General features: G+C 42.0%; 1 long non-coding RNA gene across 1 annotated transcript; it reads left to right on the top strand.

The window, feature by feature from the left end:
• The first annotated feature begins 2,463 nt into the window (after positions 1-2,463).
• On the top strand, positions 2,464-9,809 carry LOC308089409. The gene is made up of 3 exons (XR_013933501.1): positions 2,464-2,903; positions 7,371-7,500; positions 8,440-9,809. It is a non-coding gene; the product is annotated as an uncharacterized lncRNA (long non-coding RNA).
• The last annotated feature ends 8,179 nt before the right edge of the window (positions 9,810-17,988 follow it).

The raw sequence follows: 17,988 nt of genomic DNA, 5'->3' as shown, positions 1-17,988 counted from the left end.
AAGCATTTAAACGAAGCTATACAACACATATTATGTTTCTGTGTAACAAAAACGTTTTTTAAAACATTCATAATTTATCTAAATGGGTAAATGCTGTTCAAAGGAGTGCATAGCCTATACAAATTGAACACTGGACAGGAGACGGCTTGGGGTGCCAACACTTCTGACATACTAGAAGAAAGTGTGGCGGACCGTCCAGTGAGGTCAGAGGTCAGAAAAGTGCTGTTTTAAGACAATAGTGGACACTGGACAGGAGACTGCTGTGGGTGCCAACACTTCTGACGTACGCACGCGTGCGGGGAGGCCTCCCCTACAACGCCACACTCTCAGATAAGCCGGAGAGGTGTAGAAAAAAGTGTGGCGGACCGTCCAGTGAGGTCAGAAAAGTGCCGTTTTCAGACCTCTGTATGACGGAAGCATTTTTTTATGCTTCCGTCAGTCTGGAGCACGGAGGCTCTGAAAATGATCAAGCGATAATGCGGATGTGAAGCCTCCTCCTCACTTCCGTTTCGTCTTTACAGTCGCGCAAATGTATCCTAATATAAATCTAAATTATATATATCGTATAAGCATATGTACCTTGCTGCTTAGCAGAAATGGAAATAAAAAAAATAAAATGTAAATATATTTCAAATTATATTTTTTGAAATGACGAAGAGATGACAGCTTCCTGCCTGTTGTTCCACTGACTATATAGCATTCGGAGATTGTGGAATAGTTGTCTGGCGACGCGAGACTAGGCCCACCCTGGACCCATGCTTCTGTCATGGACATTCAAGCCTGACGTGTACTTGGATAGAAAATAGCCGGTCTATAAGCTCACAACGTGCCACGGATGCAATGCGTTGTGAGCTTATAGATCCGCTGAGACCTCTTATAGATCTGCTATTTTCAACAAGTGCTTGTTGAAACTGGTCACACAGCATTCTGCTTCCGAACCGGAACATATATCAGGATATTTTAGTGTTATGAAGACACTAGAATCAACAATACACAGACATAAGCTTACGGCTGCTATCAAAGCAAACTTGGGCTTCCATAACACCTCAGCAGTGCCACAGGCTGATCACCTTCATGCCACGCCCCATTGATGAAAATGTGTTCAAAAGTAGTCCAGACCAAGTATTGAGGGCGTACATTAACATACTTTTCAGATGGTTGACATTTCTGTATTATAAATATTTCTGAGTGGTCTCATGTAATATTCTAATATTTTGAGATATGGATTTTAGATTGTCATGAGCTTTATGCCATAATCAAGATTAAAACAAAAATATTTAACTGTAGGCCTACGTGCAATGAATCTGGAATATATGAAAGTTAAACTTTTTTATTATATAACCGAAGAAAATTAACTTTCCAAGGTGTGTGTGTGTGTGTGTGTGTGTGTGTGTGTGTGTGTGTGTGTGTGTGTGTGTGTGTGTGTGTGTGTGTGTGTGTGTGTGTGTGTGTGTGTGTGTGTGTGTGTGTGTGTGTGTGTGTGTGTGTGTGTGTGTGTGTGTGTGTGTGTGTGTGTGTGTGTGTGTGTGTGTGTGTGCGCGCGCAGTGGTGGAAAAAGGACTCAAATGTTTTACTTAAGTAAAAGTATCAATACTGCAATGCAGAAGTACTCTGTTACAAGTAAAAGTCCAGAATTCAAAATTTACTTGAGTAAAAGTACAAAAGTATTGGTATCAAAATGTACTTAAAGGTACCAAAAGTAAAAGTACTAACATGTTTGAAAATAGCAGATCTACAAGCTCACTTGTGAGCTTGTAGATCAGCTATTTTCAAATAGCCTTGGTATAAAATAGGGCTGAAGTGGTTAATGTATGTTTTATAATATAATAATTTATATCTGCAAAGTAACTAGTAACTAAAGTTTTCAAATAATTGTAGTGGAGTAAAAGTACAATATTTGCCTCTGAGATGTAGTGGAGTAGAAGTAAAAGTATAGACAATTGGAAATACTCCAGCAAAGTAAAAGTACCTCAAAATTGTACTTAAGTACAGTACTTGAGTAAATGTACTTAGTTACTTTACACCACTGTGTGTGTGTGTGTGTGTGTGTGTGTGTGTGTGTGTGTGTGTGTGTGTGTGTGTGTGTGTGTGTGTGTGTGTGTGTGTGTGTGTGTGTGTGTGTGTGTTATGGTTTCTGCCCGACGCTCGCCACACACACACACTTACACAGTTACACGTATATGTTTCACACAGCCTACTTCCATCTGGGACCTCGTCGGTAGCCCAATTGATGAAGGGGCGGTCCCTTTTTTTTTTTCAAGCTACTTGGCAAGTCATTGGATGGGACCATCTGTCTATCACCGTCTGGGCGTGCTAACACCAACCAATCATATTGACGTGTCTACATGACGTATGGTAGGTGCGACTGTGCGACAGCAGCGAAGTAAACAGTAGTCCAGTTGAACCCATTTTTAACTATGAGTTGAACATCGTGGTAAAATGTTATCATGGAGGTCGGAGATTTTTGCCGTTTTTGTAACACGAATCTGCGCATACAAGGTGTTTTAACGAATACAAGGAAAATATTTGATAATAAGCCCGCAAACGAAAAAAGTGTTTACGAACGCCTGATAGCATTAGGTTTAACACTTTGTAAAAACCCCTCATTATCGTGTCGAATTTGTAGGTCGTGTTTTCGCTTGCTCGCAAGAATAGAAGAAGGTTTTTCAATTTTAAGGCGCTGGGAAAGAGAGGACAAAGAGAGAAGACCTCCAGGAACAGCTAACGCTACTTCAACGGTAGAAACACGGACGTCCCCTGACGACAGTGCCGAGGCATCTGGACCCCCAGATAAACGGGAGAGGAAACCTACACCTTCTAGAACACCACGGCAAATATGTCCCAAAGCTGTGACACCAGCTGAACCAACAACTGGGATGCCCGCACAGCGAAGTCTGTTGGAGGTAAGTTCATATTGTGAAACTATTGCTAATACATATTGGAAATAAATGTGGCCTCTTCCTTATTCACTGGTGTTACCAATGATACTAAGGAAGGCTCTGTTCCATTCTGGTCCAACAGAGTCAGGGTGCTGATATTGTGCATTTTGGTTCACTGGAAACACTCACTGGACCACACTTTGAGACCAGTGGGTCTCAAAGTGTGGTCCAGGGAGGGACCCTCATGGTTCCTTGAGGGGATTCCAAATGGCCTCTTAAAAGGTGTATTCTGAGAGTGTACAAATGGAACGACTCTCATAGTTATGGGGTCCTTGAAATTAAAAGGTTTGAGAACCACTGTGCTACATGAAATGGAACAGAGCCTTCATTAGTGTCATTGGTAAAACGGAAGTAAGGAAGAGGCCCAATTTCTTTCCAATATGGCTGCTGTCTATAGTGCTTATTGTGCCCAAGCCCCCAGAACCATGGTAGAACAGTGAAGCGGCCAAGCCTGGTGGTCAAATCTGAGAATGCAATTAAAATGCTACTGCGCGTGCATCTCCCGTTTGTGCGCATGCTCATGACGCGTCGCGACCCATGGAATCAATGGAATGAACCAATATTGGTTCCATGGAACCAATATGTCTTACTTCCGGGTGCTTCAAAACGCCACTGAGCACTTTAATAGAAATGAATAGCTGGGGGGCGGGGCAATCCGCCCTCTAGATATATTATAACTCTATGATTGTGCCTAACCTAATGCTGCCAGTGCCAACTCGCGCTAATCCAGCAACTGCATTGCCAGGTTAAATTGTATATATCTGGTGTAGTATATGGTGGACACTAATACACTGGGTTTTCATGTGTTAATGTTCTCATCTCATTCTATAGCAGTTCATTTAAAAAATAGAACCTACAAGGAGTCATAAATGTTTTGACTCCCTTAGAAGGCAGGAGGTCTGTTCTATCTTGACAAAGGGCCTTTCTTCTTTTGATTTGATAAGCAAACTTGGCTCAGGGCAGGAGATTTGAAAGGATCTCATTTAACAGTGGGCTGGGGGCTGTCTAACCTTAACCTCGCATCACCAGTCTTTCCACCTCTGAGGAAAGCCTGGTATTCGTTATTAAATTGCCCGTGTGATCCAGTCTAGGCCACGCCTACTGAAAAAACAAGCTTCCTTTTCTGGGTGTTGTGGGTTCCGGTTTTGCCGAACCGCTTTGTTTTGTTTCCCCCTGTTTGTTTCCCCAATCCCTTTTTAAATGGAATAGAATTTCCCCGTGGGATAACAAAGGTAGACAGACGCTAAATAGTCCCCGGAAAGTACACTCACATTTATACTCGTATCAAGTAAATGCCGCTCCGTCGATGCCGCTCAACCACCTAAATACCGGGGAGGTAGGTGAAGCCTCGCTAGTAAGTTGGTTGCCGGTTGCGTCACCGGTCTGACTCTGGCGCCAGAGTACGTACGCTGCCTTTACCAGCAGAGGCTTACTTATAAACGGCACAATAACACAGTTAGTCAAAGCTTGAACGCAGCTGTGAACTATATATTCACTGTATGCTGGGAACAACGCTTGCTTTCACCAGCAAAGGCCTATCAAAAAGCTAATGACACTATTTGCAAAAACAATACTACTCTGTCATGGTGGGAGCAGGAAGCGCTAACACTTGGAGTCACCAGCAGAGGCTAATAATAAACTAAACAAAACACTGATATACTCCAGCAGTGTAAGCTGGAGTATGTCAAATAAATATTTAAATGGAATAGGATTTCACATTGGAAAAACAATCAGAGCGGTGAGAGCGCTGACACTACCGTTCACAAAACAAAACCATATGCTGGGGGGAGGCGGCACGCATGCAGCCTTTAAAAGCAGAGGTTGATTATGCTAAACAAACTAAAATATAGTTTTAAATTAGTTGTAGTGCGGATGCTACCGCTAACAGTCACCTATACCTTTTGTCCGGAAATGAAGACCCTGTCCTACCGGCGAAAGGAGTCAGATGCCACAGCGTCCACATCGAATCAAACAAAAATAAACTCTCCTCATAAGAGGAGGAAAGCCGCAGTTCCTTGTCGGCGAACGCTCGCTGCTCCGACGGCCACGGAATTACTAGCGACGGAATATACGTTTTATAAGGTAGGGTTTTAATGCAGCTTAATGCTTCCACAAAAGCAGGCAAGGGAAGATGAAAAGGAAATCAACCTCTGATGACACCGGAAGATATAGTCTCTTTTGGGACTCCAGGGGTCACGGTGACATTGTTGGTATACATACTCGTATATAGTATTTTCCCTTGGTAGAAGTTGAAGCAGTGGGGCAGTTGGGAGAACCCCAAAACAATGTTGGGTTCTCAAAATGCATTTTGTGCTCAAACACGCAGGCTTATATAGAAACACCTTAGACATCCTGTTGAGATGTAACAGCACATCTGCTTGCAGGTAAACAGATGCCACAAAGTGGTAGGTGGCCAGAAAGCTGTACTTTAAAACGGTGTTAAACTGCATTCGAACTAAGCAGCATTCTGATATGAAAGGTTGGTATTCCAAGTATGGAATAATGGATAGTTTCCCCTTTATATTACCTTCACTTTCAGGTTGTCCAGGCCCAAGCATTCTGTGTACAGCTGTGTGGTTAGCACTATTCCTGAAATCGTCTGTCGGGTGGAAACCTCATTATGTCCAAAACTGTTACTTTTCAGGATTCAAATTCAAAAATAGCGAAAGTAGCAGATCGACAAGCTCAAAACGTGTCGCTTCACGCCGCATTTCAAGCTTGCAGATCTGCTACTTTTGATGCTTTTTGTGTGACTGTAGTATAATATCAAATAGGGCAATAATTTAGGGAAAAAACACAAAAAGAAATAAGAGCTCTCGCCTGACAGCAACAAAATGCACGTGTAGCTGCTGTAAGAGGTCCCTGAATGAGTCCATATATAAGCCACTCGACAGCCACAGCGAGGTGCTGTGCGTCCTGTAGCCACTTAAACAAAAACAGTTTTATATTGATTTTTGTTTTTAAGCAGTGAATGTCAACCTTGTTTTTTTGTTGGTAGTTCATACCAGTCTCATGAGTGGTGCTCCATCCTCCCCCAAACCGTAGATCTTGTGGGTGGGTGGGAATATTATTTTTAATGAGGACCTCCCTTATGGCTTGGCGTACAATGGTGTCAGCTCTGCCATCGCTGAGTGACACCAGGTCCAAAAATTGTCTGTAAAGCAGCCCCTCCTTGTCCATGTATCTGAACAGATTAAACGCAACGTTAAATTTTTTTTTCGATAATTGTTGCCATTCTCTGAATAACATTTTACCTAATGTGTGGACATCAAGCTGTTTCTTAACAGACACACCTGTGGTCTCATCTACCTCCAGCCCAATTGCCTCAGATTCACAGATCTCTTTGAGGATTGGCTCTCCAACAACAGTGCCCAGGATTTCTAGCATCTCTTCCACAATTCTGTGAGATGTGTAATTGGTTCTCTTCCCAATCTTAAAGAGACCAAATGAGCCTAGATTGAATATGACAAACTTGGTCATGATGTTGATTAAAGAAAGGCAAGCATCAACTTTTACCTTTCAAAATACTGCCAGCCAAGTAGTTCAGCAAGCTCCAGGAGGTCAGCATAATTGGTATGACTAGAAGTTCGGCCCACTGCACCACCGCTAGCGCCCACGCCCATGTAGCGCCCACTTGGCAGCGCATATCAGTGGCATAGCGTCATGAGGGCCAGCGTCGTTGCTGCGATGGCGGCAGCGAGCTGTGTGAGCGAGTATTCGATGCTGGCAGCATGACACGACCAATGAGAGTTAGCGCATTCGTTGTTGCTAAGACACGGTGTATGGCCAATAGCACGTCTGCCCCATAGCTTGTAGATCTCTCGCACATGATTGGCGTAGCCTGTGTTGCCAGCTTTTTGCGCACATGATTGACTGTTAAAAATGTGAGCAGATTTCATGATCAGCCTGGAAGAAAATAACTTGCCGAGTAGTCAAACCCACCGTGAAACTGAGGGTTGCACGGTGCTTCCGCGAAGAAAAATGTCATCGTGACTTCCCGTTCGCTTTTATGCGCCTTTGCAATGTCTCAGCCAAAAATACATGGTAAAGAAAAGTACACAGGAGCCGAGATGCAGCCTTTTTAAGTAATAAGTTAACCAGGAAGTGAATGGAATGGATCTTCGGATCACGATATCTTGGGTTATGTGTGAGAAAAACGAAAACAAAAACGTGTCATTGGCACTGAATTAGTTAACTGTTGGTTGGTTGTTTATACTGTTACGTTAAGATGGAGATTCAGCATTGCCTAGCTATTGCCATTGTCAAATCGTGGTCACAATCTGGAACCCTGCTCAGGCAGAGAAGTTCAGAAAAGCCAGACAGCGGCAGCTCGCTACTGACAACAATTGAGACTGTACAATTAAATGTCTTTTAAATGGTAAATGGTGCATTTATATATGTGTGTGTGTGTGTGTGTGTGTGTGAGAGCAGATGTCTACCATTGATGGTGGTCTATCCAGTCACTATGACTCAGCAGACCTGAGTCAGGACCCGAGCTCTGCGGCCTGCATGACTTCCATCTCCACCCTTGAGGACAACAACCACTACACTGAAACAAGCCGTGAGTTGCACTTGTGTACATACAGCAAAGCCCCTTTCACGTAGGAATTCTGGAATCTGGCCTTACATTATGGGACTGCTGCTCTTTCTCTGTTGCGCATACAGTTTGACCAGCAAAGAGCTCTGATCTTGAACCATGAATTTGGGGAGAGTCAAAATGACGTGATTTATGTCAAAATGACGTGATCATGTTGCAGGTCAGGTGGAGGTATACAGGGTGGTATGGGTCAAAAATAGTGCATTGCGTACTTGATGTAACATTTGATCTTTTTATTTTATTTTGTGTAATTTATAATACATGTTATGACTAGGGTTGAGACCCGGAACTGGTTATTTTTCTGACCCGTATCTGAGATTGAAGAACTGGAGCCCGTTCCATCGTATTTGCTAGAATTTCTCATCTGTCTTCATCACTATGTATTGCAAACACTGGTTACTGATTTGTTGGTCAGTACAGTTAAATAGAACCTGTGAACAATTATTCATACTTTGTACACGGACATTTTGACGTTTTAACTCATTCCCTGCCTAGAACGACTAAAACGACTTCTGTCCTTTAAGCCCCCTCTGCCAAGAACGACTAAAACGACTTTTAAATTTTTTTTTTTTTCTTATTTATTTATTTGTTTTTTAACCCAAAGACCAAGGAGATATGATTTGTTGAAGATCTAGACTCCCATCCACTTCCTTGTTAACTTAAAACTTAAACATTTTGTATCTCGGCTCCTGAGTACTTTTTTTTTTTAATTAAAAATCTCTGGCAGTGGGCAAACGCAAAAAAAAAAAGTTCTGGCAGTGAATGAGTTAATACATATTTGAAGTTTTTCAGAAAACTTAGGTCAGGATTTAGAAGGTGTTTTTAGAATCGGCCTCAGGTCTAAATGGGTTAAAACACATTGAGTTGCTCTCTCTGAAGTTACCTCCTCTGTCCTTCTCCTAGATCTCCAAGTCCTTCCTGTATATACAGAGGAGGAGAGGATTGAACAGCAGGAGAGGATTCCCAGTCTGGTCCAGGTGAAACTAGAACCTCCACAGATTAAAGAAGAACAGGAGGAGGTACTTCTAAGACCAGAGGAGGCTAGTGGGTCAACATTGACATTACTAGCAGTGAAAAGTGAAGATGGTGATGAAAACAGAGATACAGACCCTCCAGCCTGCACCTCAACTGAACACATGAAAACACAAGCTTATATAGAGTACTGGGTACCATCACATCCAACTAGTGATGACCAGCTCCTCTCTTCACCCTGTTCTGAATCTGACACTGAAGACAGTGATGAGTGGGAGACCAGGAATAATGAGTCCGTTTTAAACACAGTGAAATCAGACACTGAAGACAGTGATGAGTGGGAGACCGGGAATAATGAGTCGGTTTTAAACACACTGAAATCACATAAGACACAAAATGTGGAAGGACAAATGCCATCCATGAGTAGTCAAACAGAAAAGAAAAGCTTTACTTGTACAGAGTGTGGCAAAGACTGCGGTCAAAAGGGTGTTCTGAGAAGACACATGATGAGTCATCCACGGGAAAAAAACTTTTCCTGTACAGTTTGTAGTAAAAGCTTTATTCTTTATAACCACCTGAAAAGACACATGAGGATTCATACAGGGGAAAAGCCTTTTGCTTGTACAGTTTGTAGCAAAGAATTTACTCGTAAGGATGTTCTGAAAACCCACATGAGCGTTCATACTGGAGAAAAACCCTTTACGTGTGCATTGTGTAGCAAAAGCTTTAGTGTAAAATCTAATCTAAGATATCACATGATTAGTCATACAGTGGAAAAGCCCTTTGCTTGTACAATATGTAGTAAAAGCTTTAAACATACTCATCACCTGCAAAAGCACATGAGGATTCATAAAGGGGAACACCCTTATAGCTGTACAGTTTGTAGCAAAAGCTTCTACCATAGTCAACATCTGAAAAGACACATGAGTATACATACAGGGGAAAGGCCATTCACTTGTACAGTTTGTAACAAAAGCTTTATTCTTAATGGAGATCTGAAAATACACATGAAGATTCATACAGGGGAATTTGTCTGTACAGTTTGTAGCAAACGATTCACTTTTAATAACCACCTGAAAAGACACATGATGATTCATACAGGGTAAAAACACTTCGCTTGTACAGTTTTCTTTCAAAATTGGTCTAAAAAAACATTTCAGGAGACCACAATGAGAGGTACGTAATTTTCCCATCTCTTGTGTACATTGAGTGTATTTTTTTTATGCTTTGTTGATTAATTGACAGTATGGGACCACAATTGAAACATGTCGCCAGGACTTGTTTGTGTTGGTGCCTTAATGTAAAACTGTACCACATGCTGTTTACATTTCTGACTAATAAAGTATTCAATCAATACAGATAAATACATAAAGACAGAGTTTTGGTCTGGTTATTTAACTTGAAACTTCATTCATATTAATTTTAGCAACACAAAATATCTCAAACTGACTATTACATGTGGGTCTTTCTCTCTAGCTATAACATAATTAATAACACCAAAATATCTCAGATTGACTTATTAATTGCATGTCTGTCTGTCTACATCTGAGACTCAATGGTGCATTAGTAATACTGAAGTCTGGAATTACACTATGAAGTAAGGACATTATTACTTCTCAAAGCAGTGGATTCACAGACTGCATTCTTTTTGTCTGGGAACCATGGCAAGTGGAACTGGATTTTCTTAAGACTTAACTGGTGGAGTTAGTAATTGAGGATTTCTTCGGAGGACACTGATTAAGTTAGCCTACATTAATTAAACCAATTAAATGATTAATAACTTTACAGCAATAGGATTTAATATTTTTTTCTGAACTGAAATTGCTAAGACTGAGATTTTTTTATTTATTTTTCATTCTAATGCTGGGATTTGTGAGTGTTTGCTCTTTTTTTTTGTGGTGCTATACAACAACATGATTTACGTTATGGTGGTTTATTGAATGGTTGATTCCTTTGGTATGCAATATCTTCTTTGTAACCTACTCCTGGATATACAATACGTGAATTGAATATGTTCCACATTATAAGGGTTCAAAGTGTTATGAGTCCTTTGTACGGCTCCTATACACTACCACCTGGCTAAACAAAAGGATAGACGACCCTACTCTGGTAGGTACACTGCTACCTGGCACCCCTAAAAGCAGCCTAGTGTGCAAAACCATTACATCTTTCAACCACTGTTTTAATTGTCCTTTGAAGGCTGAGCATGTTACCTTAGGGTAACTGGGAGACGGTTCCAGTCTGAACAACCTTTGATGGAGAGGACATTTTATCCAAAGGTGGTCTGCCAGTGGTGGACTCTCTGGAGTCTGACCTAGTGCCACAGCCTGTGGCCCTCTTCCTATGAATACATTCCCTTCGGGGAGGGGGAGTCAGGTTTGATGGTTGTGGCACCAGCTAATGACCAGTTTGTGGAACAGTATTCTATATGAGATGGGATACAATGGATCACTTTTTTATGTGTTCCTTGATAGGTCAAGTTTGAGTCTAAAATGACTCCAAGGTACTGTTGTATATTTCATAACATAACATACAAATCTAAAGCCATATGTTCACTTCACAAGTACAGACAGGAGAGTTGATTCAGACAGAGAGGTGACTGTTGGCCCTGACCTGGGTGGGGGGTACAATTAACATTCTCTTTGTTTTACCTGGGAGACCGAAGGTCTAGGCCTGTGTCTCCATCCCCCTTTCCTGGCTCATACAGTTGCAAATGTATTGGGCCGGGAGGTGGGGTCCCACGTTTCAAGGTACCCATATAAGATCTGCCTACCTTCTTTAGATCTCAATGTGACCACTGCTATATAGATGGGATGTATTGTAACTATGTGTGTGTGTGTGTCACTCAGAGGCCGAGGGGCCGATGGGGGGGAGCTGAGGCTCCATAGGAAAGCTGTTTGTACTCTGTTTGTGCTATGAAATAAATCGGAAGCAAGTAACCTCACTGACTGGAGTGATGCCTCAATCCATTCTTCAACCATTCATACACATCTCTGGAACATCAAACTAACTACAATATGGCGTTGTTGGCAACTAAAAGTGCAGTAGAACCTTTACCAAATATAGTGATGTCTGTGGTTTCAGATACCACAGTACCTTAAATGAGAAACTAGTTCCAATTCCTCCCCCTCCAAGATCACATTAGACTTCAGGGCGTGGCTACAGAGGACTGTCACAGCAAGTTCATGTCCTCTTATACTCCCTGCCATCTATAGTCATCTCTATCATCTCTATAGACATCTATAGTCATCGGTATAGTCATCTGACTGATATGCCCATATATGGAGATCTCTGCATCTGTCAGTACTTGTCCCTTTTATGGCCATATATTGAAATCCCTGATGTCATCATTATATGCCCATGGCATGCTGATATGCCCATATATGGGGATCTCTGTATCTGTCAGTCCTTAGATTCAAATAAAAAAATACAAGTTCACGACGTGAGCTTGTAGACGCCTGTAGAAACAATGCAACGTATTATGAGCTTTTAGATCGGCTATTTTTGCTACTTTTGTGTGACACTTGTAGTTGATAAGTTGCAATATGGAGATGCAATGTTTCTACCTGACAACGATGTATGTCAATATATTTTGTGAAATGACGAAGAGATGACAGCTTTCTGCCTGTATTTATAGTATTCGGAGATTGTGGAATAGTTGTCTGGCGACGCGAGACTAGGCCCATCCTGGACCCATGCTTCTGTCTTGGACATTCAAGCCCAATGTGTACTTAGATTGAAAATAGCCGATCTATAAGCTCACAAAGTGCCACGGATGCGATGCGTTGTGAGCCTATAGATCCGCTTAGAGACCTCTTATAGATCTGCTATTTTCAACAAGTGCTTGTTGAAACTGGTCACACAGCATTCTGCTTCAGAACCAGAACACAGCCATCTATCAGGATATTTTAGAGCACTTTGTGCTTCCATATGTTGACAAATGTTATGGAGATTCTGATTTACTTTTCCAGCAAGACTTGGCACTTTCCCACAGTGCCAAAACTACTAGTAACTGATGTACTGACCATGGTATTACTGTGCTTAACTGACCAGCCAACTGGCCTGACCTGAACCCCCTATAATCTACAGTATGTTGTATTGTCAAGAGGACGGTGTGAGACACTAGAATCAACAATACACAGACATGAGCTCATGGCTGCTATCAAAGCAAACCTGGGCTTTCATAACACCTCAACAGTGCCACAGGCTGATCACCTTCATGCCACGCCCCATTGATACAAATTTGTTCAAAAGTAGTCCAGACCAAGTAGTTGAGCGCATACATTAACATACTTTTCAGATGGTTGACATTTCAGTATTATACATATTTCTGAGTGGTCTCATGTAATATATTTTGAGATATGGATTTTAGATTTCCATGAGCTGTATGCCATAATCATCAAGATAAAACAAAAAAAGGTTTTAAATATTTCACTTTATGCGCAATGAATCTGGAATATATGAAACTTTTTTATTATATAACGGAAGAAAATGAACTTTTCCAAGATATCCACATTTTCAAGAAGGATCTGTACATATGTATGTGTGTGTGTGTGTATAATATATATCTTATGCTGTCGGGGAGAAACCAGCTATGTCCAAAATATTAACTTTTCAGGAAATTAATAAAACATATTTTTAGAGCAACATAATACTGCCTCATCAAAGTTGATACGGTGACTTTATACATTGTCAGATACTTGAATGTGTCCTGGCTTATATTATCATCACTTTACCCAATAGAGACACACGGCCGGAAGCGGAAGGCCTACAAATCCACGCCCACTTTTGACACTCGGGGTCCGTTAGAACGATGAACTGCAGCTCTCAATGCAATCTCTATGAGAGGCATTGTAAAATACCGTCATTTCACTGGTTAACTACTGAGGCTGTAGCGATTTTTTTTGTGTTCTAATAATCTGTCCCATTTGTTTAATTTGTCCTTTTTAATGTCCCATATCTTTCATCTCGATATACTACCCACAATATACTATAATATACTCCATCAGTATGTCAAAACCGCTAGCATCGGAGAACCAGACTTTAAGTGGTCGCATTGAGGTTTTCAATACTAAAACTAAAACTGGCGAAAGTGGCCGTTTTCAATAGGTTTTGGTCATTATCTCTGGAACAGAAGGTCCAATCTGCTCAGTTCAAAGCTTGTTGGATGCGTGACTTTGAGGACATTAAGCACGCAATGACACATTTTCGGGTTATTTTTTTTTTTAGGGGAGGCGAGATCTTAGTTGGGCAGGCGACCGCCTCTCCTGCCTCTACAGTGGGTACGCTGTCAGTCGGCGCTCGGTGCTCGTAAAGACAGTGATGTCACTGAAATGCCTGTCTGCTGTCTACCCTCTGCTGTGTTAGCATTATGGGTAACTCGTTAAAGTGGCAAATTAAATGTGAAACACATCAACTATTAAGAAAACAAGAAGATATGTTGACAAAGACACTCCATACATTTGGAAACATATTTTTATTTAAATCAATATCGTCTTCAGTTAATGCAGGATAATTTTAAAAGTAGGCTAACTTTCATATCCTCTCATAGGGAATGCATTGGCAGCTGCAGTTCATCGTTCTAACGGACCTCGAGTAGCGGCGCTGTCTCAAAAGTGGGCGTGAAATTTGTAGTCCCCGTGTGTCTCTATACAGCTCAACTGGAGTTAGGAGGTATTTGACCATTAATATGGAGAGGCTTTTTTCCCGTCTGACTTCGTCATTCTAATCAATGATGGAAAAAAACTGCTATCTTCAAAGTTGGAGTTGGGTGGTTTGACCGACAGTTTGCTTTTAATACTTTTCATTGGTTCAATATTTGTAAAACCCACACACAGACGTAAAGGGTACGTGCAATAGCACTGATTTAGAAAAAAAAAAGTTGAAAAATGGAGATGGTTTCTGCCCGACAGCGATGAGATCTCGCTCTCGCGCTCGCGCTCGCGCTCGCTCTCGCTCTCGCATATAAAGGTAGACGCCTCATTCGGCTCTGAAGCGTGTGTATCTCGGGCGCGCTTCCTGCTTCCGCAGGGCTGCCGTGTGCGTCACACACGCGGAAGTTCGGTAGGCCAATCAGAGGCAGGTGGGGGCGGGTCATTTTGTAACCCAGCTTTTAACCCTTTAAGAGGCAGCAGCTGTGCGCAGCATCTAGTTAGTTGGAACTTGGCAAACTCCACACTATTTGTGAAATACAAATAAGACACATGGTCCTTTTTCATATCAAGTTCCATTATTTATTCAGCATTTGAGTCACGGAACACCGTTTGATAAGCTTTAGCCTCTCACACCCAAAACGTAGAATATGTTATCGTTCGATAAGATGTTGTCAAAATAACAATTGTTTACGTTCTCTAATTGTGTACTTGTTTAGTAAGTAATGCAGATGTTTAACAATTTGACTCTTGACAGTGTGAAATGTTATACTCAAGATTTAAAGATCTATAAGGGTCCATTTGGTTATCAACTCTCCATCATTGATTGATTGATTGATTGATTGAAATTTTTATTAGGCAAAAGAATGTAAAACAACACAGTTACATTTATAATGCTTTTGTCTAAAAGGTCTGGCCAAAAAAGTCCTTGCGGACTTGTTTCCGTTGGGGTCCTTGAATTAATTTCATAGACATATATAGTAGCAACCAAACAGTTCAAAAATCAACATGAAAATACAGATAATACAGAAAAAATACAACTATGTACAAAAAAAAGAAGCATGAAAAAATCATTTAGCTGGGTACCACCTGGAACCCCCCCAAGGACCACTGGTGGTTCCCGGACCACTGGTTGAGAACCATTGCACTGACAAGTCCCGGAAAAGACGCACTGTGATTGGCCAGTAGTCAACGCACTGTGAGCGCTGTGATTGGCCAGTAGTCACTTTGAGTGACAGGTTCCCTGCGGAAGACGGAAGTGCCGCCGTGTATTGCGATACCAGTCGCCCCAATGAACTGCAGAGGCCAATGAGGTATCTAGGTTTCTAATATCTCACAGCCTACTTCCATCTGGGGCGAGCTACTTGCCAGGTAGCCTCGGAAACCCATGCATTTTTTATTGTTTACTTGCCAGGTGATTGGATGGGACCATCTGTCTATCACCGTCTGGGCGTGCTTACACCAACCAATCATATTGACGTGTCTACATGACGTGTAGTAGGTGCGACTGTGCGACAGCAGCGAAGTAAACAGTAGTCCAGTTGAACATCGTGATGGTATGTTAGCTAAAAAGTTATCATGGAGGTCGGAGATTTTTGCCGTTTTTGTAACACGAATCTGCGCAGACAAGGTGTTTTAACGAATACAAAGAAAATATTTGATAATAAGCCCGAAAACGAAAAAAGTGTTTACGAACGCCTGATAGCATTAGGTTTAACACTTTGTAAAAAAAACTCATTATCGTGTCGGATTTGTAGGTCGTGTTTTCACTTGCTCGCAAGAATAGAAGAAGGTTTTTCAATTTTAAGGCGCTGGGCAAGAGAGGACAAAGAGAGAAGACCTCCAGCTAACGCTACTTCAACGGTAGAAACACGGACGTCCCCTGACGACAGTGCCGAGGCATCTGGACCCCCAGATGAACGGGAGAGGAAACCTACACCTTCTAGAACACCACGGCAAATACGTCCCAAAGCTGTGACACCAGCTGAACCAACAACTGGGATGCCCGCACAGCGAAGTCTGTTGGAGGTAAGTTCATATTGTGAAACTATTGCTAATACATATTGGAAATAAATGTGGCCTCTTCCTTATTCACTGGTGTTACCAATGATACTAAGGAAGGCTCTGTTCCATTCTGGTCCAACAGAGTCAGGGTGCTGATATTGTGCATTTTCGCTTACTGGAAACACTCTGCTACACCAGGGTCTCAAAGTGTGGTCCAGGGATCCTCGTGGTTCCTTGAGGGGATTCCAACTGGCCCCTTAAAAGGTGTGTAACTCTGAGAGTGTACAAATGGAACCAAATGGACCCTTACGGGTTCATTTGGTTCCATTTGTACACTCTCATAGTTATGGGGGTCCTGGAAATTAAAAGGTTTGAGAACCACTGTGCGACATGAAATGGAACAGAGCCTTCATTAGTATCATTGGTAAAACCTGTGAAGAAAGTAAGGAAGAGGCCCAATATCTTTCCAATATGGCTGCTGTGCATAGTGCCTATTGTGTCTAACCTAATGCTGCCAGTGCCAACTCGTGCTAATCCAGCAGCTGCATTGCCAGGTTAAATTGTGTATATCTGGTGTAGTATCTGATGGACACATACACTGGGATTTCATGTATTAATGATCTCATGTCATTTTATAGCAGTTCATTTAGAAATAGAACCTACAAGGAGTCATAAATGTTTTGACTCCCTTAGAAGGCAGGAGGTCTGTTCTATCTTGACAAAGGGCCTTTCTTCTTTTGATTTGATAAGCAAACTTGGCTCAGGGCTGGAGATTTGAAAGGATCTCATTTAACAGTGGGCTGGGGGCTGTCTAACCTTAACCTCGCATCACCAGTCTTTCCACCCCGGAGGAAAGTCTGGTATTCGTTATTAAATTGCCCGTGTGATCCAGTCTAGGCCACGTCTACTGGAAAAAAAACAAGCTTCCTTTTCCGGGTGTTGTGGGTTCCAGTTTTGCGGAGCCGCTTTGTTTTGGTTCTCCCGGTTTGTTTCCCCAATCCCTTTTGAAATGTAATAGAATTTCCCCGTGGGATAACAAAGGTAGACAGACGCTAAATAGTCTCCGGAAAGTACACTCACATTTTTACTTATTCTGAATTTTGAAAATAAGCGTAACTACGCCGCATCAAGGATTTTATTAGGTAGGCCTTATTACAATGCCCTTGATCGCGGCCGGAGTTACCGGAGGGTGAGGCTTGCGGGTTCCGGCCGCCTGATGACACGCCTGGTGACGTAGGGTTACTTCGACCCGACCGGATCATAAACCCGAAAAAGGTATTGATCCCAGGCTAGTCTAACCTGACTCCGCCAGATGGAAGAAGCTTGCTTCACACGCTTGTATGTTTCACAGCCTACTTCCTGGAGGCTGGATGAAAATCTGATGAAAGGATGAAATGCAATCTAATCAGCCAGGAAGTTCACATTCTCCTTCTGAAACACCTTAGACATCCTGCTGAGATGTGGCAGCACATCTGCTTGCAGGTAAACGGATGCCACAAAGTGGTAGGTGGCCAGAAAGCTGTACAGGACTTTAAAACTGTATTAAACTGCATTTAAACTAAGCAGCATTCTGATATGAAAGGTTGGTATTCCAAATATGGAATAATGGATAGTTTCCCCTTTATATTACCTTCACTTTCAGGTTGTCCAGGCCCAAGCACTCTGTGTACAGCTGTGTGGTTAGCACTATTCCTGAAATCGTCTGTCGGGTGGAAACCTCATTAGCCTATGTCCAAAACTGTTACTTTTCAGGATTCAAATTCAAAAATAGCAAAAGTAGCAGATCGACAAGCTCAAAACGTGTCGCTTCACGCCACGTTTCAAG

Source organism: Gymnoscopelus braueri (assembly GCF_963280865.1).
Source record: "Gymnoscopelus braueri genome assembly, chromosome: 7".
In the NCBI taxonomy this organism is placed as follows: domain Eukaryota; kingdom Metazoa; phylum Chordata; class Actinopteri; order Myctophiformes; family Myctophidae; genus Gymnoscopelus; species Gymnoscopelus braueri.
The sequence above is the reverse complement of the archived record's forward strand: the minus strand, read 5'-3'. Positions and strand labels throughout refer to the sequence as shown.